This window comes from Vicugna pacos, chromosome 11, assembly GCF_048564905.1.
Source record: "Vicugna pacos chromosome 11, VicPac4, whole genome shotgun sequence".
NCBI classification, from domain to species: Eukaryota; Metazoa; Chordata; class Mammalia; order Artiodactyla; family Camelidae; genus Vicugna; species Vicugna pacos.
The window spans coordinates 85,922,680-85,950,052 of record NC_132997.1 but is presented as its reverse complement, the minus strand read 5'-3'; the positions used below and the strand labels follow the sequence as shown (position 1 = coordinate 85,950,052).

The 27,373-nt window shown below is 37.1% G+C and overlaps 1 protein-coding gene across 6 annotated transcripts in view; it reads right to left on the bottom strand.

Annotated features, from left to right (window-relative positions):
- Positions 1-27,373, bottom strand: part of VTI1A (vesicle transport through interaction with t-SNAREs 1A) — a 345,054-nt gene that overhangs the window by 301,364 nt on the left and 16,317 nt on the right. The gene's annotated exons all lie outside the window — the stretch shown is intronic.

Below are 27,373 nucleotides of genomic sequence, written 5' to 3'. Positions count from 1 at the left end.
CTGCAAAGCTTTAAAAATTCCTGTGCCCTGGCTGCACCTCAACCAAGAGAATCCAGGCAGCAGTATTTTCTAAGGCTCCCTGGGTGGTGCAGCCAAAGTTGAGAACCACTGGTTTAGTGGAAGAGGTAGCAGCCTAAGAACTTTTATTTTCATGCCCAACTGTCTCCTAGGAATGTAGTTTGGAATAGCTGGATTATAGCATCTAGAGCTGCTGTCCAATTCAGTAGCCACCAGTCATACGTGATTATTGAGCACTCGAAATATGGATAGTTGGAACTGAAATATGTGTGGAAAATACGCACTGGCTTTTGAAGACTTAGTAAGAAAAAAATAATGTAAAAGATCTCACTAAAAATTTTTAAAACTTACTACATATTGAAATGATAATATTTTGTTTGGCTCTATTGGGTTAAATAGAATATATTACTAAAATTAATTTTACTGCTTTCTTTTTGCTTTTGTTAAAAAATGTGGTTACTAGGAAATTTAAAGTTGTGTTATGGCTGCCATAATATTTTTATTGGACAGTACTGATACTCAGTTTTAAAAAGAATCAAAAAATCTCACAGCTGAAAATGACCTTTGGAATTATCTAATTCAATCTATTCATTTTACAGCTAAGGAAACTGAGGCCCAGAAAAAGTGACTGGCCCTACACGACACAGGTAGAATGTGACATCGCTGAGATTAATCAGGTCCCATGGCTCCTGCTGTCCATGGCTATTTCCATCACATTTCCTCAAGGATTGTTAAAACAAAAGTGCTCTATCATCTCCTCCCAAAAATAGACGTTTAATTTAGTCAATCAGTACTGAAATATGTGCTTTTTATAGATGCCTTTTTTCCCCTCTAGGATGTTCTATGTAAGTCTCATGCCTACAACTTCTCCTGACTTTGGTGCCATGAACCCAATGTACTACTCTTGTTGTCATAAAATAAAGCAAGAAAAATATAAAAAGATCAAATCTCACATTCCTCTTTATACTAGGAAAGGTTACAGGTCAAAGGGCACTCGCAGAAATACCACAAAAATAAACCTAAGGGTAAGAAATTGGTAGGGGAGGGCAGGCAAGGGGGTGAAACACAATGAAAATAATACTTTGTGTTCCTATTTTAAGTGCCTTTCTCAATGCTATATGCATAGCAGCTAGAGGCAAGCTGGAAAGCCGCCAGGTCCTGGCTGCCAGCAAAAATTTTGTCACCTCCTTTGAACATCTGAAGTATGTTTACCCAATAGATTTCATTAAATTACACTTCCATTAGGAAGCATACAATGTTGATACTCATCTCAAAGATCAAAGGGATCGCTAAGAGGCATGTCATCCTGCTCCCCAGCTGATTGCTATTTCTGGGCCAATCAAGGAAAGGAGCCAGAACAATAGTTAGTTAAAAAAAAAAAAAATGGTAGCATCTCCCCAGGGACTACAGACTAAGAATCTGCAGCCCCATTATTAAAATGAGCATATCATTAATGACAATACTCATACAGTGAGTTATTTGAATACAACTCCTACACAACAAACAAGCTGGATTTGGGTCATTAGCTGAATTCGTAAAGGAGTATTTCTGAGAGCTGAAAAACTGTTCAGTAAAAATACAAAGTTTAGAAGACGGAGAAAGTCCTATTTACAAATAAAGGAGAAAACTCTAGTTTCTATTGGTTTCATTGTGATTTTAAATAAACCAACAGGTGAGCCGGAATGGAGATGGCTAATTTAATCACTGACAGGTTGTAAGACTTTTTTCTCAACTTGCTAATGTTTTTGATGGATGATTTGAAAGAAATATCATTTTTAAGTACATTTTTTGAAGGTGAAACTATTCTAGCTTGGAATCCAATGACTTAACGGTAAAAACATTTAACTTCCAGGAACAAGGGACACTAATTTCAGAGGAGATAAGAGTCAGTCATTGAAAATTAGAAAATAAAAACAAGTCATTACAACTGGGGAAAGAAATATTTCAGATAGGTTTAATGGAATTTAAAAATATAGATGGTACTAAAAAACAGCTACAAATCCCAAATCCTTTATTTGACATTAGAAAAGGTAATTCAGCAACAGCTCAATGTTCAAAGCCTGATTTTAGGTAGTGGGAACTCTTTTCTAGTAATTTTTATTATAAAGAATTTGTCTCAAATTGGATTTTTTTTTTTTTTAAAGGCAAGGTTTTAGGCAACTGCTCTTTCTACCTAACCCTTTCTTCAAGCTCTGGTGGCAAAGGTAAGCCACCCATTGTAGCCACAATGAACAAGCTAGACTTCAGCGATTCTCTTTCAACGTGTAGTCAACCTCTTGGCTACCCATATTTGACACATCATATGAACTCTAATTATCTATCTTTTGCAATTAATCATCTGACAATCATATTTCCTGCATTTATAAGCATCCAGCTGGGAACTGAGTTTTAATCTGAGAGAGAAAAAAAGAGGATTCAGGTTTCTAACAAATTACTTCTAATTAACCAGAACCTTTTTTAGTCATCCCAATGTAAAGATGCCTACAGCTAATCAAAGAATTTATTGTTCGCATTCTTAATGATACTTTAAAATTTCATTTAAATTTCCCCAAAGGGCAGCTCTAGAAATGCACTGCACTAACGTTAGTTAAACAAACATTCTGTTGGCAGTACACAAAGGATGGGGGGAAAAGAAAATTATTTCTAAAGGAAAGGGACTTGCAGTATGACTAGAAAGGGCATCAAACACAATGAAATAAAGCAGAAATTCAAAGCATACATTTTCAAAGTGGAAGACACAGCTATCTTCCAATAGGTCCAGGAAATTGACTGAGCTGAGTCACAAATTTTAGAGCTGGTAGCGACTTTATGGATCACCTCCTCCAGCGGCTCTCAAAGTGTGGTCCCTTGCTGAGGCTTCAGCATCAACCTGGAACTCTTTAGAAATACAGATCCCCAGGCCCCATGCTGGGCTTTCTGAATCAGAGGCTCTAGAGTGGGCCCAGCAACCAGCCCTCCAGGTGAGTCTCATCTACTGGTCTACCGATCTACTTCAAGAATTCGTCTAGTCTAAACCACTTCATTGTACACATTGAAAACCGGGAGTGGAGAGAGAGGCAAAAGTTCCACACACAAGAATGAAATTAAATAATGACCTTGCGGAACTTACTATCATATTTTCTATTAAAAACATTAAAAATTAATATTTAATTTAAAAAAACCTCTGTTACTACGTAAGATACACTACTGTGACCTATCCCGTAACTCCCGAGGACTACTGACCCTTTAGGCTCCCCAGAGGCTCTTTCCTTTCACAGTATACTTAGCTCTTGGGCTCTCAATTACTAAAACACATAGACATGCCTAGAGTATTGGTTATAAGTTTCCTACAACCTAATTGAACCAACCGTAAATGAATTGAACCAACCGTAAATGAAGACCAGAGAGATGCGCCAGGGTCCTACATGACTTTAGAAAAACTGGACCACTGCAGGAAGTGCATTTGGAAGACAGAGTGGTCTATTGGAAAAAACACTGGACATAGAACCAAAGAATCTTAGTTTCTTATTCTTGCTCAGCCACTGATCAGCTCAATGACTTTGGGCAAGCCAAATCTGAGGCTGTGTCTCCTCATCTTTAAAACAGTACTAACACCTAGCTTTATCAGGCTTCTGAATAGATAAAACGCAGACTGTCCTTAATACAGTTTTTGGTACATAATGAGCATTCCATAAACACTAGCCCCTTCTCCTTTTTCCTTTTCAATTTAGGGAGGATGTCGATGGAAAGTCAACGTTCCCAGCTTGCTCTTTGTGTTCTGAGAGGCGCTATCTAGCTTCATTTTTGAAACATGTGGTTCTGTCTGTTACCTCTCAACCATTGTTTCTCTCCTCCTGCTTTACCAGATATCCAGGAAGGTTCTGAAGGGCTCATGAGTTGTTTTCAATATTTCAGATAATATACTTAGCCAGTACAAGACTATACAGCCTAATTAAAACATTAGGGGTTTTGTGTTTGGGTTTTTTTTTTGTTTTTTTTTTTTAGTTTAGGCTAGAATTATATGAATTGAGTTCTCACACAGTGATTTAACAAACCTTGACTTCACTCATATATTTAAATCCCATCTCCCTGTGTTAATTTTTTTAGAATATAGAAATTAATGCTTCCTTAAGAAATGCTTTGGATTTGGTTTCCCTGTTTGTGTGAAGACTGGGAAGTATTAGCCTAATGGTTCTTGTTTAAAGATGTACTTTGGAATCACATGGGACCCAATTCAAGTTTACAGAACCACAGTCTCCCAGGGGGAGTTCTCAACTCCTTTCTTTTTCTTTTTCTTGTCAAATGCCACAAAGAATCTGAGCACTCCCGGTTGTTAGCTACTGCTAATCTGCAGTTAATATCTTCAATATTGGGAAGGGAAGAGCCATGAGCCTGAACTTGACCGTGACTGTCAGCTGCCTGAATGGACAATGATGAAGGCAACAGCAGTTGCGGCTGGATAATGCTCCCTGTGAACTTAAAACCATGGCTGCCAGTTTGTGAGCAGAAAGGCCCTCCACCCACCAGCGAGAAAGAGAGGTATTTTCAGAAACAGAGGAATTCAGAAAACTTCTAACAACTCAAGATGGGAAAAACCAAACCCCACCGGGTATTTTAAACAAACGCAGCTGCTTAGGTTGTAAAAGTAAAGTTTATGTTGTGATTGTTTTGTTTTATATTTTAACTGTAGAACACTGTTTGCTTGGGGTATGATAAATTAAGTATAAAAATGTATGATTTTAAAGGAAAAACTCAATTTTTAGAAACTGTTACCAAACGCAAGTTAGTGTGCCTGACACAGTGAGGTCAAAAAATATGGAATCGTCGGAGTTTGAAGCAGAGAAGGATTTATTGCTGCGCCAAGCAAGGAGAACCAGTGGCTCATGCCTAAAAGACCCCTGAATTTCCCAAAAGATTTCAGCTGAGCACTTTTAAAGGCCAGCTGAGGGAGGGGCGTCCCAGGGTACATGATCAGCTGCACACAATTCTGTTTGGTTGATTGTGATCAACCAATTGGTTGATGCTCATGATCATCAAGTAGTTAATTTCTTCCATTTGGTGGTGGCTTTTAGCATTCGAAAAACTCAGGAAAAATGTATGCGATACCATTGTCGGGTACTTCAGGGAGGAGCTGCAACAGAGGACATGGGGGAGGTGTCTGTCCCAGGAAGGTCCTATAGGGTCCTGCTGGTTTACAAAACCAGTGGACATGATTACCCTCCTATTAACTAATGTCTTTGGGTCTGGTTCTGGTTGCTATGGGATAACCAAGCCCCACATTTTAACCAAGAAGAATACAAGCATTTTACCCAAACTTAGGAAAGCTCTGCATTGTAAGGTATGTTTTATAACACAATCCAACTTGACTTTCTTCACTTACAACAGAGATTAGCTAACTGGGCAATTTTTACTTTTTTCTTGGAATATCCAACTTGATATGCCTATCCATCTATTAATTCACAAATATTTCTTTAGAATGTATATGCTGTTACACGGTACAATAGGTCACAATTCCTATTCTAAAATAGTGTACCATGTAGTTGGAGCAACAAGACTGTTGGACACAAAGCAAACTATGAGGCAGAATAAGGTTTAGGACCTAATAGTACAGCTTTTGGGACCATGATATGGAGATGGAGGACAAAGCAATCAGAAACATGTTAGGATTACATTGGAAAAGTGTTTTGACACTGTCTGTACTCTTTCAGTTTATTTATCACAGCATGATGAAATGTGACCCAATAAACCAAATCACCATCCAAACAGTTCTTTGAACATTACTTTGTATAATTACCACCTTGTCTTCCTAAGCAATCTATACAGGCAGAAAATAAAAGGACTCTACCTACTCATCACTACCAAAATATCTGTACAGGCTTAAGTTAAATTTTAAGATGAAGGCCAACTCTTAAGTTAAACAACTTGGACAAAAGCATTTTCTTCTTTTCAGGTACGTCCACTACAGAAGATATGTGGAGTAGAGGAGATGGCATCAAGTCTAACCAAATACTAGCTGGAGTGATGGTTCTGAATCAGATACTGAAGGCCATAAGGTTATAAGCGGGAGGAAAGACTCCAGACAAAATTGCATGTATGAAGGCAACCAGGTGAGCACAAGAGAATCAACTGCACGTAACAACAGCAGATTAATTTGATTATGGGAAGCAAACAGAGGCAGTGAAGCTTGTAAAATGATAAGGCTTGGACTGGGGAGAATTAGGAGTGAAATGAATGCTAGAATGTGAATTTTGGATTTGACCCATTGGCAAGGATAAACTCTGCACTAGGCTTACCTCTGTTAGTAAAAATATCAAACACTTACGACACTGATTACTTACAAAATCTCAACCTTCCCCAATGTTAAAACTTATTGTTCCAACTATTATATTAAACCACTAACATGATTATCAAAAAATAACATAATTTGAATTAACACCACAACCTACAGCTTACTAATTAGCTTTATTATTCTGTTCCTTATTGACCACTTTAATGGCAACAGCCTTAACTTTTCATTAATCTTCTCTGACTCTCTGTCAGCACCTTTACTAACTCTAACAGCAGGATTCACCACTAATACTCACAGCCGGCCAATTCCACCTATCTAAAGAATCACTCGCTCGGAAAACGATACATTACTATACTTCTCAAGGAAGCAATATTGAAGAAGCCCCTCCTTTTAAAAGTTTCTTAGCTCTCTCACAGTGTTTCTCAACCTAGGTGCAAAGACTTATAAGATATATATGCCTACACAATCCCCCTCATTCTGAGGTCACTTTACCCACCAAAAAAGTGATATTATCTCTAACTGATATATTACTGTTTTAACAGATCCACCCACAATGCACTGAAGTGAGAAGAGATTAAGTGTGGTCAAATCAAGGATATGCTGTAAACAGAAGAGTGTGGATGTGAAAATTCAGGAATGATCTGGCCTAGGAACTGGTCATGGAGTCAAGGATAAAAAAAAAAGGTCTGTGTGTAGATTCAGAAATGACAGTATCTGAGTATTTAATGTTGTTACTTCAGGGAACATTAGGGGTTACTTGTGTTTTGGGGTACCTGTATATTCTTTGGACCTGTGATGTTTCTAATGGTTTCTGCATGCAATGACTATAAAATCTTACTATCTTGGATTCAAAGGTGTCCATGACTAGTTTTGGATAGCATTTAAGCAGAAGACTACTATTTCAGAGACAGAAAACTAGGAGACATCAAAGATACCCCACACAAGGGTCCTATGATACGGATTTCCTGACGTGTCTTTCCCATGCATTTTCCAAAGCATTTTCATGATGCTATTTCATGCTTATGTAGATAGAACAGGTATTGTTGTTCTCACTTCACAGATGAAGAAGAAATGCCCCAAAAAGGCAGGTGAACTGCAAAAATTCTGAAAGGAAGCTGGTGGCCAAGGCAGGATTTAAATCCAGGCCCCCTAACTAGAATATCCAGTACCCTTTCCAGTCCCATAGGAGCCTCTACAAGCCAAAATTTTTTCGAAGTGCTACATAACACTCTTAACTATTAGACCTTAGCACAGACGTAAGTGTGGCAAAGTGTTATAAGAAATGCTTCCACATGAAGTATTTAGGGCAGGGAGGAGGTTTCATAATGTTTTCTTTAGGCTTTCTTATTAACCCTAAATATTTTGTATAGGTAAATAGAAGGAGTCTACAAAAAGGTTCGATAGGAAATGAACATGGAAAATAACATGAAGAATTAGAAAAATACATACATCTATGCAGTTGCAATTGTTTAAGCAGGAGCACAAGGGAGAAACGTTCTCAAGTGTAAATCTTACTGCAGTGGCTGCTTTCAGCAGTACATGAAATGGTAGTGATAAGAGGCTAAAAAAATAATAAAAACTTTGAAATAAAGTTGAAAGATACATGTAACTTGAACATCTTTTTCTACACAGAAAGGTTAAATTGTGAGGTTGACATTTGCATTTGTTACGTTGTCAATGCTTTCTGTCTATCAGCATGTGTACAAACAATATCTGAAGATGTCATCTGCATATTTATACCAAAGGGGCTTATGAACGGGACCTGTCAGTATATTTTAACACCATTCCAAAACGTCAGCTTTCATCAGATATAAACATAACATTTAATTTATTACTTTGGTCTTAATATAAAAAGTTGACAATCATATGTCACTATAACTATTGATAAGGCAAATAAGGACTACAGGAAAATGTCAAAAAGTTATTGAAATGTTTGCTGAAATACTACATCAAATTGTATTTATCAGCTCTTCTCTGCCAATGAATATGTCATATTTTCCTAAGGATGGCTATTTCTGAAAAGATGTACCCAATGGAGCATTTCAGAAACTTCATTCTTAAAGCATCTTAATTCCCAGGTCTGAGAAATTTAAAAGGAGTCAGAACAGAGAGAAATCATATTGCAACACATATTATTATTTTGCTCCACTAAAGTTAAGTAGAAATTGTGCTTAAAGAACAATTCACAATAGATGTTTGGTTGGAATACTTTAATGTTTTATGCACCTACCATGTATCATAGATGTTTCATCTGAAAAAAGTTGCTTTAAAGTAACAAAATCTTAAATTTAATTCAACAGGTACTTATTGAATACCTACTACATACAGCAGTTATTAAAAACTTAAAAGTAGAAGACCCAGTCTTTTCTCTTGAAGATCTTATAATTTGGTTGGAGTAATAAAACATAAGTAAGTGAAAATCAATAAATCATTTCAGCTCTGACATGGAAGCAGTGTGTGTAAGTTGGTACAGGTTAATAACGTAAGTGCCAAGGCAAATGGGAAGTAAAGAAAATTTATCATGACAGGGAAGATAATTAGAAAAGACTTCACAAAGGAGCTGGATAATGGGCTAGGGATTGTAGAAATGGAAGACATATCAATATAAGACTAAGAGATTAAAGTCAGCCCAAAGTTCCAAAGCACATCTATCGTCCTAAACTGCATATAGAATAGTTTTAAAGCAATGTGAAACTTTTGCTGGTCTTAAAATGCCAAGCATTCCAATTTTCAACATCATTAAATAACACAGCTCATGGACCTCAGAGAGTGTGGAGGTTGACCCTGCATTCTAGAGTTGAAGAAGCTGGGGGTGCAATGACTTGCCCATGGCTCTCAGCTAGTTAGTATCAGAGCTGATACCCAGAGCCGGAACTCTTGATCCTTAATCCAGCGGACTTTCCACTATGTCACGCTGCATCTCTTGGTTTACAGCCTATTTGAAATAAATGTAGGTTAGTCAGTGAACCTAGTCTCCTTTAAATTTGACACATTGGAACTAACAGGGACTTTAGTGACTCTCTAAAGAGAAATGATATAAAGCAGTATGATTTAGTGGCTTTAGAGTCAGATTTGATTTTAAGGTCCTGGATCCACATTATGAGACCTTGGGAAAGCTAAAACAAGCTTTTCATAACCTCATATATCTGAATTATAGACTAGCTGTGAAGAATAAGTTATATAAACATGATATCTAGCCTATTAGAGGCCCTCGATAGTTAATTCTCTCTCCCTCTTCCTTTAAAATCCCTATTGGTGATCATTCTAGATTGAGGGGTTCTCAATCAGGGATAATTCTGCCTCAGTGGGGACATCTGGAATATCTGGAGACACTTTCTGATTGTCATGACTGGGGTGGAGTGGAGGTGGACTATTGGCACTTAGTGGGTAAAGGCCAGAGATGTAGCTGAACTTCCCACAAGGCAAATGACACCTTCCTCCCATCCTCAACACAGAATTATCCAGTCCAAATTTTTAATAGTACTGAGGTTGAGAAACTCGGTTCTAGAACAAACAGAAAAACTACCATTACCACTAGTATTAAAAGAAAGATCGTATCTTTTCTATTCCTAAAAGCAAGTACCTGACTTTATGAAAATATCATCAAGGTAGAAATGTATCAGATCCCTAAGCTTACGACGTGGAGCACCGAAGTACAATTGAGTTAATACTCCTCGCTGTAGGGGGTCTTCTCCTTGCGTGCAAATCTCTATTTCCAGACACATGGAAAGATTATTTCCCTAGAATCTATAGGAGGGAATAATAATTAGCAAAAAAAAAAAAACATAAATTTGTAAATATTCATGGATTTTTTTAAATTAGAGGACTGGCAAATTCTTTAGGCAAATTTGAACTTAACGATAACTTCGGTTTGTACTTTGAGATACTTCTTAGGACTACCCAGATTCCAAAAAGACATTACAAGTATCAGGATACAGCAGGAGTAGGCAGATCATTGCAGAGTCTCAACGAACTGGCACCGAGGCAGCTGCCGCCGGCACCCTCACCCTGCCGGTACATCCCTGGTACTGTCCCTCCCTCTCTCTTATACTTTTGTTTTACCCTATTCCCACTTTCTTTTCTCTCTTTTTCTTTTCCCTGCTGTCTATGCCTCTTGTCACTTGCCAGTGGCAGTTGTTTAGCCCCAGCCATGACAGAACTCAAAAGACAAAATGCTTGATTTCGTGGCAAGGTTTCAATACTGCTTTCTAGGAGATGAGAATGAGAATCACGGGCGTGCTTTAATTGGCACGCTCCAGCCACTCTCCCTACGTAAAAACATTTTGCAGAGATTATGTTAAAAGAGACCCCATTTTGGAAAACATTATCGAGGGCTCAAGAAATACAGCTGCTCTTAATCCATTAACTAATGCTAAAAAATATAGTTAGTATTTCTAATTCTGCTGGGTTTAAAATCGCTCCTCTTCAGAGGGAAAAGTAAACTTGTAATACAAAGGGGCTATTGTAAATTAATTTGGTCTTGGAAACTTCTCTCAGAAAATGCCACAATATGGTTATATTTTAAATATCAGTGCGAGCCACAGTGCCATCTATGGCCACATTCCATTTGAATTAGAAAATGTAATTTTGCTACTTTGACAGTCTCTGAACAGACTAGGAAAATAGAAAGTCCTCTCAGCTATAAAATGCACTGACAAAAATCTCACCCTAAATCTTTGTTTCCAGACACTTGGAAACATGACTGCCTTAGAACCTACCTGAGGGAGTAATCACTAGCTAAAAAGACATAAATTTGTGAATCTTATAATGAAAACATCTTGACATTACATACTTTCATGAAGATAATCTGACTGCATTAAGTCTGTAGCAAAATAATTTAACCATAAACCAAGACGCTAATCAATTCACTATGTTCAAAAAAAAAAAAACAGAGGAAAAAATTGTTTTACTTTAAGAAATAGAATAGACTTTAAAACAGCAATTAAGACACAGGATAGTATATTTTTTCCTAATCTCAGTCCTCAGTTCGGAAATATTTTAAAAGTTATTTCATAATTAAAAACTCTAGATACCATTGATATGAGGTTCATAATATTTAAAATTGATATCATAAACTATGGGTTATATTAAATTAGAAATTTTCCAACCTAGCCACAAAAGGAACTTCAATTTCCCCCCTAAACAAGAGAAATCCTCTAGTAATGCTACTATCAAGTTGTAAGTTATTTTCCCCACACCAATGCACAGCTATCATCATTTGGAACCAAATAGATTTTCTCTCTTTCTGTTCCAAATTCACTAGGCTTACTGCCAAGAGAAAATACAGACACAGGGGAGGCAAAGACCAATTCTGTTAAGATCAATGAAGATGTTGGCCATAACAGAATCCTATTTATCCATCACATCCGTGCTTCTTTTTCTCTGATTAGAGATTACTAGCAATTTCTTGACAATTCTTGTACAAAATTAAGTTACAATCAGTCTTGCACGACTTCACATGGGGAAGAAAAAAGATATATACTGTTTTTCCTACTAAATCCAGAAACAGCATATATATAACTTTTATAACCATATTTCTATTCTTACAAGGGGTTTAATATGCCTGCTTCCAAAGCAGTTAAAAGTGCTTATTTATAAACAAAAAATTCACATGGAGATGTTCTCTTGGCACTGGCTTAAGGTAAGAGGGCAAAGGCAGAGTCTATTTAGTTGTATGAATTTAAAGGCTGAGGGTTTTCTTTTGTTCTAAGCTCAAGTAAAAATTTAAAATATTCGTTTTGCCACCTAGGAAGAAAAATTATTCATGCTATGGCATCTGCTTCCCCCAAATAAAGGTTATCATAGTACCTGACTTTAAACCAAAAGGAAATTAATTTTTAAAATCATTTGATGCAAAAGAAATGTGGGTAACTGTCACCGTGAAATACTGGATTTTGCCAAGTTAAAAAAAATGTATTTAAAAGAATAGCATTGAAGATTTGAGAGAAAAAAATAAAAAGTTAAATGGCACTGCATCTCATATGAAAGAAAGAGCTTCACTGTCTTAAATGCTTCATTAAATATAAAGCAAGCCCATTACCCAACACGGGTTATCTTTCAGTCGCTCCTAATCATGAACAAAACAAAGGCCGAGCTCCTCAACTTAACCAGCAAGGCTTTGTTGGTGCCCAGGTCGCAGCCAAAACCAATTAAGTCGCAGTGTCTGGGAGTGGGCTCTGGGTGGCAGGATTCTTAAAGACCCCCAGGTGATTCTAAGGTTTGGGAACTAAGGTTCTAGTCCCACACTTTACACCTGAAGGGTATCAGACACTCCAGGCCTCCCCTTCCTCTCTTCCTCGCCTCCCCACTGTGTTTATGTTATTCTGTCCACCTGAGTGGACCCTGCTTCTCTCATCCTTCCTCCTCATCCTTGGAGGCTCAGTTGGGTAATTCCCTGCTGCTGGGTGCCTTCCCTCACAACCCCACTTCATTCCTACACAGACACCTGCATTGGATTCCCCTCCCTAAAAGTGTGCCCTTTCACATACTATCCCATCGGAACCTCCATAATTTCACTTACCTTAGTATTATGATTATTGACTATGAGCTCCTTGAAGAATATGTCTTATTCCTCTTTGCACAATGCTTGATGCATGGTTAAGTACTAAATAAATGTAAGTTGTTTATAAGTAATCTAGACCAAAACAACAACAAACTGTTGAAAACTACTAACATTAAAACTAATGAAGTGAATAGAAAGAACACCAGCTTGAAAATTCTCCTCCCCAGCTTCCTCATTTGTACTTAAGTTTGAAATTAATTTAAATGTTATTTGTTTTACTAGTGAGAATTTGATTTAAACCATTTAAATTTCCACCACATTATTTCTGGCTGTGTATCACATTGCCTTGTATATTTTGGACATATTATAAAACAGATTCTCAGTATGTGACAATATTTGAAACTTCTTAATTACCAAGCTATTTGGTTGTGGTCTTTCAGTATGCTAAAGTCCAATTCTTTGTTGACATAAATGACAATATTTAACAGGTATTATAGCATCTTCCCCCTTCTTCTCAATACTGGTGTGTTAGGCCACTGACATGATGATGCAAAGACGGTGACTTCTAATAGTTTCTGGGAAATGTCAGTTATTAGAAATTAGGGAAGAGCTTTACACCCCCAAAAAATAGAATATACATTCTTTTCAAGTGCACATGGAACATTTTCCAGGATCGATCATGTACTTGGACACAAAAGAAACCTCAACAAATTTAAGAAGATAGAAATTATCTCAAGCATCTTTACTGACCACAATGCCATGAAACTGGAAATCAACAACAGAGAAACAAAGGAGAAAAAAAGAAAAGCATGGAGATTAAACAATATGTTATTGAAAAAACAATGGATCAATGAGGAAATCAAAGCTGAAATTAAAAAATACCTTGAGACAAATGATAATGAAAGCACAACCACTCAAAACCTATGGGACACAGCAAAGGCAGTGCTAAGAGGGAAGTTTATAGCGATACAGGCCTTTCTCAAAAAAGAAGAACAATCTCAAATAAACAAGTTAACCCACCACCTAAATCAATTAGAAAAAGAAGAACAAAAAGCCCCAAAAAGCAGCAGAAGGAAGGAAATAATAAAGATCAGAGAGGAATTAAATACAATAGAGATTAACAAGACCATAGAAAAAATCAACCAAACCAAAAGTTGGTTTTTTGAAAAAGTAAATAAAATCGACAAACCTCTGGCCAAACTCACAAAGAAGAAAAAAGAGAGAGCACAAATTAGCAAAATAAGAAAGGAAAATGGAGAAATTACAACAAACAAAATAGAAATACAGAATATCATACGAGAATATTATGAAAAACTCTATGGAACCAAACTGGATAACCTAGAGGAGATGGACAAGTTTCTGGAAACATACTGTCCACCAAAACTGAATCAAGAAGAAACTGAACACTTGAACAACCTGATCACTAGAAAGGAAATAGAAACAGCAATTAAAAACCTCCCTACAAATAAAAGTCCAGGACCGGACGGCTTCACCGGGGAATTCTACCAAACATACAAAGAAGAACTCATACCAGTCCTTCTCAAACTCTTCCAGACGATTGAAAAGGAGGGAATACTCCCAAACTCTTTCTATGAAGCCACCATCACCCTGATACCAAAACCAGGCAAAGACACTACAAAAAAAGAGAATTATAGGCCAATATCACTGATGAACATAGACGCCGAAATCCTCACCAAAATTTTAGCAAATAGAATCCAACAACACATAAAAAAGATTATACATCATGACCAAGTGGGGTTCATCCCAGGGACACAAGGCTGGTTCAACATACGCAAATCAATCAATGTAATACATCACATCAACAAGAGAAAGGACAAAAACCACATGATCATCTCAATCGATGCAGAAAAAGCATTTGATAAAATTCAACACCCATTTATGATAAAAACTCTCGCCAAAGTGGGTATAGAGGGAACATATCTCAACATAATAAAAGCTATATATGACAAACCTATAGCCAGCATAGTTCTCAACGGTGAAAAACTCAAAAGCTTCCCACTAAAATCTGGGACAAGACAAGGATGCCCACTATCACCACTCCTATTCAATATAGTCCTGGAAGTCCTAGCCACAGCAATCAGGCAAGAGAAAGAAATAAAAGGGATCCAAATTGGAAAAGAAGAGGTAAAAGTGTCATTATATGCTGACGACATGTTACTATATATAGAAAACCCTAAAAGGTCCACAAAAAAGCTACTAGAGCTGATCGAAGAATTCAGCAAGGTAGCAGGTTACAAAATTAATGTTCAAAAATCAGTTGCCTTTCTTTACACCAATGATAAATCAACAGAAAAAGAAAGTAAAGAAACAATCCCCTTTAAAATAGCACCCAAAGTAATAAAATATCTGGGAATAAATCTAACCAAGGAGGCGAAAGAATTATACACAGAAAACTATAAACCATTGATGAAGGAAATTAAAGAAGACTTTAAAAAATGGAAAGATATTCCATGCTCTTGGATTGGAAGAATCAATATTGTTAAAATGGTCACACTGCCCAAGGCAATCTACAGATTTAATGCAATCCCTATCCAATTACCCAGGACATATTTCACAGAACTAGAACAAATCATAATAAAATTTATATGGAACCATCAAAGACCTAGAATTGCTAAAGCATTACTGAAGAGAAAGAATGAGGCTGGAGGAATAACTCTCCCAGACTTCAGACAATACTATAGAGCTACAGTCATCAAGACAGCATGGTATTGGTACCAAAACAGACATATAGACCAATGGAACAGAATAGAGAGCCCAGAAATGAACCCACAAACTTTTGGTCAACTCATCTTTGACAAAGGAGGCAAGAATATACAATGGAATAAAGACAGTCTCTTCAGCAAATGGTGTTGGGAAAACTGGACAGCAGCATGTAAAACAATGAAGCTAGAACACACCCTTACACCATATACAAAAATCAACTCAAAATGGATTAAAGACTTAAACATAAGACAAGATACAATAAACCTCCTAGAGGAAAACATAGGCAAAACATTATCTGACATACATTTCAAAAATTTTCTCCTAGAAGAAATAAAAGCAAGAATAAACAAATGGGACCTAATGAAACTTACAAGCTTCTGCAGAGCAAAGGAAACCAGAGATAAAACAAGAAGAAAACCTACGGAATGGGAGAAAATTTTTGCAAGTGAAACCGACAAAGGCTTGATCTCCAAAATATATAAGCAGCTCATACGACTCAATAAGAAAAAAATAAACAACCCAATCCAAAAATGGGCAGAAGACCTAAACAAGCAATTCGCCAAGGAAGACATACAAATGATCAAAAAACACATGAAAAAATGTTCAATATCACTAATTATCAGAGAAATGCAAATCAAAACTACAATGAGGTATCACCTCACACCAGTCAGAATGGCCGTCATTCAAAAATCCACAAATGACAAATGCTGGAGAGGCTGTGGAGAAAGGGGAACCCTCCTACACTGCTGGTGGGAATGCAGTTTGGTGCAGCCACTATGGAAAACAGTGTGGAGATTCCTCAAAAGACTAGGAATAGACTTACCATATGACCCAGGAATCCCACTCCTGGGCTTGTACCCAGAAGAAAATCTACTTCAGGATGACACCTGCACCCCAATATTCATAGCAGCACTATTTACAATAGCCAAAACATGGAAACAACCTAAATGTCCATCAACAGGTGACTGGATAAAGAAGAGGTGGTATATTTATACAATGGAATACTACTCAGCCATAAAAACCGACAACATAATGCCATTTGCAGCAACATGGATGCTCCTAGAGAATGTCATTCTAAGTGAGGTAAGCCAGAAAGAGAAAGAAAAATACCATATGAGATCGCTCATATGTGGAATCTAAAAAACAAAAACAAACAAACAAACAAAAACAAAGCATAAATACAGGACAGAAATGGACTCATGGACAGAGAATACAGACTTGTGGTTACCGGGGGGGGGGGGCGGGGTAGAGGGTGGGAAGGGATAGACTGGGATTTCAAAATTGTAGAACAGATAAACAAGATTACACTGTATAGCACAGGGAAATATACACAAAATGTTATGATAAATCACAGAGAAAAAAATGTGACAATGAGTGTGTATAAGTCCATGTATGACTGAAAAATTGTACTGAACACTGGAATTTGACACAACACTGTAAAATGATTATGAATCAATAAAAATGTAAAAAAAAAAAAAGAATGTAAAAAAAAAAAAGAAATTAGGGAAGGATTCGGGAGGAAATTCAAAGTAAATAATTCAGCATGTAAATAATTCAACTCTAGATGAAAAACTCAGGGCAAATATAACTCTAATGAGTAATATGATACATATTATAAAGTGATACAAATATATATACAGTATCATAATTCTTCTACCTTTAATTCTGATTTCTTTACCACAAGGTCAAGGAGGAAGCTTGCTTGCATAGATTAATTTCTAAGACAAAACAAAATATGCTAGAATAGAAAAGCAATCCAACATAGAAAGTTATATCTGAGGATAAAATGGAAGATTTCATGTTTCAATCCATTGTGTAAGCTCCTGCAGTTCGTCCTAAAGCACTCAGAAAGAGGGTTTAGGACACTGAAGGAATATTCTGACTTAGAAATACATTAACCTCTAAACTCTTTAATTCTAGGATTACTACTTGTACACAGCGAAATCAGTGACTAGAAATCAGTGCAGTTCTCAGAGTATTTGCACATTTATTATCTTATTTGACCCTTATATTCCCCACTATAACTGATATGACGATCCAAATTTCCAGATCCAGAAACTGAAGTGCAGAACGAATATGCCACGTCTGAGGTCTCAGGTCTGCATTCCTTGGCTTTTCTCACTATTTCACACTTTCACTCTTGGCAAGTGGTCCATGACCAAATTTAGCACCACACAATATTAGAAAAATATGAAATGGACCACTTCTAACCAATACCTAATAATACATATGTGATATTTCTAAGGGGTAAATAAAGCCATCAAATAAGGACTTTGAATCAGATAGCATTTGAAATGGATAGTACTGAACCATGTTCTTCAAAAACAGGTAGAAAAAGAAAAATTTAAACCTCATTGAAGCTAAAAAGAAATCTGTAAGATTCTAACCATGGAGATTGTTTTCTCCTTTCTAAGTTTTACTATAAAAATTACATACGGTCATAAATAAGACCACCCTGGCCTTCAGTTGAAATTTATCTGTAGACAAGGTTTATATAAAAAATCAAAATAAGAAAATAACGAAACAAAAAAGTCCGTCATTCAATATGCAAAGATGCAATGTTTCATTTTGAAAGTCAAAGGGTTTTTGGTGAAAAAAAAACCCAGATGAGATTCACAAAAGGCACCCTTGTTTTAAAGCACAGTTACGTTTTTAAGAAACTCATTTCATTTCTATAATCAAACATTTCACACCAAGACCAATGTGACTTTCCAAACCATAAAATTTGACACTTTCTCTCCATTTTAAGAATACAATTACAGGTCAAATTCTTTACAACCAATAACAGAAATCTCCATTTTCACAGTGGATTTTCAAGTCCAAGACAGTGAAAACTTCTTTTAAACAATATTTAACAGAACCAAAAGGAGAGTGAGGAAGTTTGTACATTTCCTCAGAATTTTCTGTGATGAATGTTGACTTAACAGTAGCCTTTGTGAAATTACAAAGGCACAAGGAGCCTTAAGAACTAATAAAATGCACTGAGGATGAAGTCCTATTTCTTGATGTTTCCCAACGTGACCACACTTAAGCATTTCAGAGACATTTCTAGCAAAGGCTTTCAATCCATGATCTGATGAACTTCTCAAAAGAAAAAGCCAGAAGAGCAATTTGACTCCACATTTGTTATTGGTTTTTATTTTTAAATATGATTTTTCCATTTGGGGGAACTAAAGGACAGAAAATTAAACAAAACAACTTAAGAAAAAAAAAAGAGAGAAAGAGACTATTTGTACACAGGGTCCATGTCCTGGTAGGCTTCCGAGGACTTGAGATCAAGAGAAAAGTCTCTGGCAAAATCTCTTCTAGCCCCACTTTAACTTCTTGTACAGAAAAGCTTAAACTAGGTGACATACCAAAACTCTTTAACTATTGTACAGTTTAAAAACTTTCACCCTGGAGACCAGATCTGGCTCCATCTTTATCACAAGAGCTCAATGCTCCTAAAAGCTACGAGCTAAGTCAGAAGTGCCTAATCTGTTTTAAGTTTTGTTCTGAACCTCGCAAATGTGGAACTGGATAAAAGACAATGAGAATGGCATGAAAAGCAATGGAGGATTCATGGAAAAAGAAATGCGAAGCCAAAGTCAGAACCACGATGTGTCATTTCCAGTTGCTAACTCACTTTAGTGTAGCAAAGCACAAAATTGACATGCTTTATTCAAATCTATTTCAACCCTAGGGCCTAAGTATAAAATCTCTAGTTCAGTCAGTGGTAGTAAATAGTGCAATTCTGAGTTTCAAGATCCCTAGAACATAAGCTTTAAGAAGGCAGTGGCTTGGACATCTGTTTAGAGCCATGGCCTTGAGGCCTTTGGTGGCCCTCGCCATCACTGTCACCCTTCTTTAAAGTTTGGTGTTTACCAGGAGAGTGACTGGCAAGGGCTCTGATAAAAGACAGTTTACTTTAAAAATCAATTAGCCACTTTTCTTTCCAAGGAATAGTATGCCTTACTTAAAAAAGGAGCATGACCCAAAGGCACAGTCAAGTAAAAGGCTTATCTTTTAAACTACATAGTAATTTTCCCAAGGAAATTAACCAAGGGCTCCACAAATCTTGATAACAGTCTCTGACTATGTGTTTGCAGAATATCAGACTATTTTTGACCATGGGACAGTTTATAAGCAACCAGTAAAAAGTTTACTATTTATGAGCAAACAATTTAACACTAAAACAGAGCTGGCTTTTTGACGAGGGCAATTAGCTTCTTCATGTTCCAAACACCAAATAACATTTTCCCATTAATTTTTAAACCAATGTGGCTTTAACTTAAAATAAACTGTACATCAAAAGAATGGAAAATAAACAGCCAGGAACACAATTTGACGAATTGGATTTATTTAGTTTATTTATCTAAACAGGGACCATTGGATCTCTTTAATAGGCTGACAGTTGCACTGGGCTGGTTAATAAAACATTCAACAGTGTCTTCAGCCAATATAGAAATGCAAATCCCATCAGAAATATTTTATTCATGAGGCAGTAATTTCAGTTACTACCAGTCCTTTTTTTTTTTTAAGGCACTCTGCAAATAAACAGTGCCATCTAGTGACTAACAATGAAGCCAAATTTATCACCAGTTTATAATTAATCTTTCAAAATCTTACCTGTTTTTATCGTTCCTCTTTATTTCCTAGGTAAGATCAAAGTGGCTAGGCAAAACAAACAAACAACAGGAAAGTCGATAATAATTTGTTAAGTCATTTAAGAAGGATTATAAGCAGAGACAACTGCATTAAAACCAATAAGCTTTATAATTCTTCCTCTATTTTAAAGCAATTTAGCACTGTCTCCAGAAAATATACACTTCATCTGCTTAGAAAACTCAAACCACTAGAAATAACATAAAGTCATCACAAAAATTTGCTCCTTCTGCCATAAAATGGCACTAAAACTTTAATTCCAATGATTTTTTTTAATTAGTTAAGTAGGTAGGAAAAAAATCCTCCAGTAAAATTGCAGTACCTAATCAGGGATCGACACCAACTTTTAAAAAAACGTACACACACAAGAATGTGTGAGTGCACACACAGAGATATATCTATATCAGTACACACTTCAGCTTTGCAGTGACTACAGTGGCTACAGAAGTTATTTTTGCAGGTCATAAAGCTCTACAGGAGCTAAAGACGACGGTCTAAAGCCCAAAGCAGTCATCATAAAAACAGCCACTTTGTAGGAAAGAGTCACAGCTTCCAAAGGGAAGAAAATCTATTAAGGCCAACCTCAAATTCAGTACACAAGACCAATGATAAAATATTTAATACATACTACTATTCAAGTTAAATATACATGGTGGGGACAAGGGTCAAGAAGATGAACCTTTTGCAGCATCGAATTAGGGGACCAGGGTGACACACAAGCACAGATCAGCCCCCAGAAGACTTCACTACAGCTGAAAACAGACTTTTGGGTCTATTTTCTGTGTCAGCCTTTGAAATTATTGGAGGCTCTGTGAGTAGATTTACCAAGGTCAAAGCCTGGAATGAGAATCCTACAAACAAAGGACAGTTGCACGATGATTTTCTAACAATTTCACCTAGCAAGGCCTTAGGAACCACTGTTTTAAGAAAATAACTGCAAAGAAAATCATGTATGTGCATGTGAATACAGTATCACTTTCTCCCAGAAAGGGGTCATAGTCATATCCAGATCACTAAAATATTTTTCAGTTTCTGATTATAAAATTCGGAAAATGTGAAATGAGATCAGTTTTAGACTAGGTATGGAGAGCAATGCATATCAGCCAGCCTTACCAATGTCAATATGTCTTCCACGGAAGACTATCTCAGAAAAAGAAATCTCAGTTGTATTTAATTCTAGAGTTGCAAAATTGCCATAATGACGGATAATAACAGTAACTTTTTCATGTAATTGTGGGTTAAATGAGTGATATACACAAAATATTTAGCTCTGGTCTGCCTATGAATTTTATTTCTTATTTAACAGTCTAACACAGAGAGGACTGGAGAAGAACAACAAAAATGATCTGATAAGTCATAATAAAAATGTAATTCTAAAGAATATTTAATGAAAGCTATAATATTGTTGATACCCTTTAACTCAATAAAATGTCTTCTGAGAAATGACCCTGATGAAATAACCCTGTTCTAATAAGTTCATTGCAGCATAATAAATTATGGAGAGAATAAATGGAAATATATTAGGATTCAACAAAAGAAGAACTAATATCATTGACTGAAATATTATGCACCTATTAAAACGATTAAGAATTTATAGAAATGGAAACTCCTAATGTTAGAATCTTGTGTTGTAAAAAATATGAAAAGATGTGGATTGAGTAGCATCATTATGATGTAAAATAAAATGAAAAATTATAAAAGGGAGAGGGAAAGGGAAGATTAGAAGGAAGCAAATCAAAATGTAGAGTGTGGATCTTTTGAGGTAACACGGCTAAGGTGATTTTTTTTGTCTTCTTTCCTTATTTATTTCCAGAATATCCTATAATGAGCAGGTATTATTTTTACAGAGAACCAAACAACAAATGTAATTTTTAAAATGTAAATCATATTTATTAAATGTACATAGTGGAGGAAAATTTTTCTGGGATGATTCTGTCCAGTCTGGCTTTCTTCTTTCTTTCTGGAATGCACTTAGCGCCTCCAAGAAGGATAAGCTAATGCTGGAATTACAACATATTACTACTGACACTACCCAAATCTCTACAACATGCCTTCATGGTTTTCCTATGGCTTCCACAGAGCAGAAGTAAAATATCTCAGGAAGGCGTAAGAACAGAAAATACGAAATGTAAACAGAAGCATCAAGTCTGTGACCTTTCAACAAAAGTCGTAATTTGAAAGGGTAAATCTCTCTCATTTGGACTTCCTTAGTCTGTCTTAGACTTAAAAAAAAACAGAATGTAGCTGCTGGCTTCACTCCTAAACTCAGGCACTCAAGTTGTCCATTCACCTGTTAAAAGAGAGTGCAGGCAGTAGCAGTAAAAGCTTCAAGCTGTTCCACAACATCCTTTGAACCCTGACCTAAGGGACCAACTCCGATAGTCCGCAGGTAGTTGCGTTTCCAGGACCATTCAGCCTCACTGCTGAGACTGTCAATAGAAGCGCCATTCTCTGATGTAGACAGCTCTGCACTGGGAGCGGGTCTGACAATCACATCACATAGCCTGCCAAACAGGAAAAGGGTAGCATTCGGGCACCGCTGACCTGGGAGAGAAGCGAGCTTGAGACTGGGGCTGAAAAGCTCGACTTCTAACATTCTTTACAATCTAATCCTCCACCCCAAATCCTGTAGTCTGTGCATGCATCTTAAAGGAAGTTCAGCTTTGTTACAAGAAAAAAGAAACATGCAACTACACAAATCAACCACAAGATGGTGCTAGCATCATAGTACAACATCAGATGCCAAAGATTCAACACTCAGCACACCAGGTCCTCGTAACTTTGGGAACCTTACCCTGATACATCGCTTACTTGTTCCTTTCTTTTTCTACTTACTGAGACTTGGTCAAACATTTCATACAATGTTAAGTTCATTGTGGTGGAGGTGGTGGTCTGTACGACTTCAGGGATATTTTGTTTGATTGATTTTATTTTCCTAAGAAGCAAACAATAATCTTAAACTTGAAAAAATCCTCAACTATGTTTCCCCCCTTTTGGCTGGTTCATTTTCCTGGGCATGACCACATCCTAGCTAACCTCATACCAATACTGAAAGGAGAAATTATAAGGACAGCTTAAATACATGAATTCTATTTTTTTAAGTTGTTTTCAAATACAGAAAGAGGCTATTAAATTGATTTTTATTGAAACATGAAGTTGGGGGTAGGGAATTGCAAAGGATCATGGAGAGAACATTTGAATGTGTGTTTGGCTCATCTGATTCTGGTCCTGGCTCTAAACATCAGTGTGACTTTAAGGTAAGTCATTTGGTCCCCCTGGTCCTTCCCTTCCTTGTCTGAAAAATAAGGTGACTGGATTTCAGCTTCTTTGGACCTAATATTCCTAACTTACTCTGACACTGTGAGAATTCAAAACGAACGACACAAAGCTTTAGGAGGCCAAAAATCATGAAGAATGGAATTAGGCAGGTGAACAGAATCATCAAGAACAGCGATAGTACAGAAGGGAACACAGCAAGGACTGCTGACTACCTTCCCGCAACGATGACTACAGGTCACAACACACATTTTAAAATCTTTTAAATAGGTATTGAGTCAGCTACAAATTAAATTCTATGACAGGTCATTGTAGAGAGAAGACTATAATTTTTTTCATTCTTAGATGTACACAATTATCCACTAAGAATTAACAAACGTCAAACTATACTGAACTTTCTTGCCAGTGATGACAGAGTAACTGATACAAGACCAACCTTCCTGCTCTAAACAACTATAAAAATGGAGAAAATGTGTGAAGCAATCATTTTCAAAAATGGGACAATAGGCAGCGTAGGACTGAAATCCCTTGAGAAAAGAAACACTTGCACCCTACAGCGGCCATGGCTCTCAGCCTGGAGGCACCATCCAGATTATAGAGCAGGGGGTGGAGCCCAGATGGAGCGGAGCATGACTCTGAGCTTCAGAGCAGACCCTGGAGGTGCGGACTGCTGAATGGATGAAATTTAGCAAGGTAATGGAGAGAAGGGAGCCACATAGACCAGGAGCTCCGGAAATCTATAAAGGGGTCCTGGTAAGTCTTTGGCTGAAACTGTACTTGCATATGTAGAGGTGAGAGGCCTTACAGAGGACATGTACTGAGGAGCCATGAAGGGGAACAGAGACTCTGGAGGTCACCTAAAGCAGGGAGCTAGAATTCTGCCCACACAGAGAGTTGAACATTCCCTGAATGTTCTAGTCATCCAAATGGAATCCAAGGAAGGCCATACTGTAAAATGCAGGCTACTCTAGACATGTCCTAACAAAGTTAATAAGCCTTGACAGGATCTAGTAAATTATCTACTTATCGACTTAAGCTCAACATTCTCTAAAATATGCATTGTCAACAGAGGTGATATCATGCCCACAGGTGCAAAAAACTGGTTCTTGGGAGGATGAAGAACTTTAGATATTACAAAGATATTGCTATGGCCTCCAAAGAGCCATAGTACATAAACAGATGTACAGATACACAGTGGATCCATGGTATATAAATTTCCTGGGGAAGAGAGGGGCAATTGGGGGAGGGGGGAAGTCTAAAAAAATTCCTCAGTGAGATGCTAATGAAAAAAAAAGGTTGAGATGCACTGCTCTAAAGTAAACTAACAAAATTTAGGCTTTGAACAACATAGGGTCCACAATATCAAGCATGTACTAATAAAATTACTAGACATGTGAAGAAGCAATGGAACAAAATAGAAAGCCTAGAAGTTGACCTGAATTTTGCGCAGCGGGCAATGAGAACGCTGTAGGATTTTGTGGAACAGTGTGACATATTCAGATCAGGATGCTAATAAGATAATTCCAAAGTGGTACAAAGGAAGGTTTAGAGTGGGAGAAGAATAGAAGGAAGAAAGGCTACTACCATCACCCAGATTGAGAAACGTGAAGGCTCCCTGCAGGGGAGATGGAAGCAAGGGGTATTTCAGTGGCAGTACTGTTAACTCTCAGGGGCCAACTGGATGTGCCAGGCGGTGGAAAGGGAAAGATTAAAGATGACTCTGAAATGACTTGTCAAATCTAAGTGTTTGTGTTTAAAGGACTCTGGGGTGGAAGTGTCTAGTAAGTAGTGAGAAATATGGATTTAGAGCCTCAGGGGAGTCTGAGTGAGAAACGCACATTAGCATAGCGGTGGTCACTGTAGCCGCAGGAATGGATGATAACACAAGGGGTAAGACAGTGGAGTAAGTCTGAAGAATCCAGGTATCTGAAGGAGAGGCAGAGGAGGAGGAGGAAGGAACAAGAAAAGGAAGCTGTGTGAGTAAATATACACATAACACGTGAATTTTTAACAACAGCCTGGAGAATAAATGTTTAGTTCATAGTTGCTGGCTCTATTTTTCTTTATAACAGAAAACATAACAGAACCTGAGAAATGCTTATCCAAGTACATGATATCTAAATACCTAAAGGAACTCTACTCAAGACTACATTCTTCAGGAAACAAAAAAGACTTAAGATTGGGTTAGCTGACTTATAAGCCACAGAAGCAATTTAATTTCTGAAAAAAATATTTAAGAAGAAAAGATTAAAAGTAAATTCAGCGTTATAGGCTGAATTGTTTCATTTCCCCTCTTCCCCCAACCCCCACCCCAATTCATGTGTTAAAATCCTAACCCTTAATACCTCAGAACGTGACTGGATGTGGGATGGAGTCTTTAAACAGTTAAAATGAAGTCATTAGGGTGAACCTTAATCCATTGTGACTGGTTTCCTTATAAGAAGAAGAAATTAGAACACAACATATAAAGAGTATATGAAGAAACGAGGAGAAGATGGTCATCTCCAAGCCATGGAGAGAGGCCTTGTAAGAAACAAACCCTGTCAACACCTCGATCTCAGACTTCCAGCCTCTAGAATTTCAAGAAGATACATTTTGGGGGAGGGTACAGCTCAGTGGTAGAGTACGCACCTAGCATGCACAAGGTCCTGGGTTCAATCCCCACTACCTCCATTAAATCAACAAACAAACAAACACCTAATTAACCATGCCCCCTCCGAAAAAAAAAGAAGATAAATTTTTGTTAAGCCGTCTAGTCTGTAGCACCTTGTCATAGCAGCCCTAAGCGGGCTCACATGCTTAGTTGTTTTAGAAACCAAGAGTAAAATCTCCGGAAAAGAGTTTCATAAAGATGAGGTAAGCAAGCCAAAATAATCCTTATAAATATTTTAATTTACTTTCATCATTTATATTAAAACATTAACTTTAATTAGAATTGTCTAAGTATAAATTTGAGTTGTCAAATTCTGAAATCAATCCAATTTCTTCACCATATTGCTCACTCTTGCTGAGAGAACCTGCCTTCCCCAAAGCAGTGAGAGGGTTTCATCTCATGCATAGCACAGAAACTAGGTGATTACATTTGTTTTCTGAATTTAGGCCCATTATGGATTCCAATTTTTCTTTTAAATTACTAGGAACACAACTTAAAAGTCAACTGCATCAGAGTCACTGATGTAGCCCATCTCAGTTTCTCAGGAAAATACCTATTAGAATACAGAATAAATACGCAAAGCTGCAAATCACCCCATTTCCAGACTCTAGGTGGAATTTCTATCAGAATCAGTACCACTGGCCTTGTCATGGAAAGGTATATTGTAGTCTAGGAGATGTAGCAAAAGTAAAACACCTAAGGAAGGAACAGAGGCAGAAAGATCCTTATAAATTTACATGCCAACACCTGACTCCTGTCACTCACAGGTAAAGCTCAGATCTTTCCCCATCTGCATTTTTTCTATTTTAATTTTTAATTGTGGTAAAATACACATCATATAAAATTTACCACCTTAACCAATTTTAAATATACAGTTCAATAGGGTTAAATATATTCACATTGTTGAGCAACCAATCTGTACAACTTTTCATCTTGCAAAACTGAAACTCTATACCCATTAAACAGTAGCTGCCCATTTCCCTCCCTCCCTCCAGCCCTAGGTGACCAACAATCTATTTTCTATAAGGGTAACTACTTTAAGTACCTCATATAAGTGGGAACATACAGCATCCGTGTGTGACTGGCTTATTTCACTTAGCCTAATGTTCTCAAGGTTTATCCACGTCATAGCGTAAGTCAGAACTTCCTCCAATTTTAAGGCTGTACAATATTCCATTGCACGTACACACCACCCTTTGTTTATCCGTTCATCCGTGGATGGACACTTAGGTTGCTTCCATCTTTTGGTATTGCAAATAAAGCTGCTGTGATCAAGGGGTACAGGTAT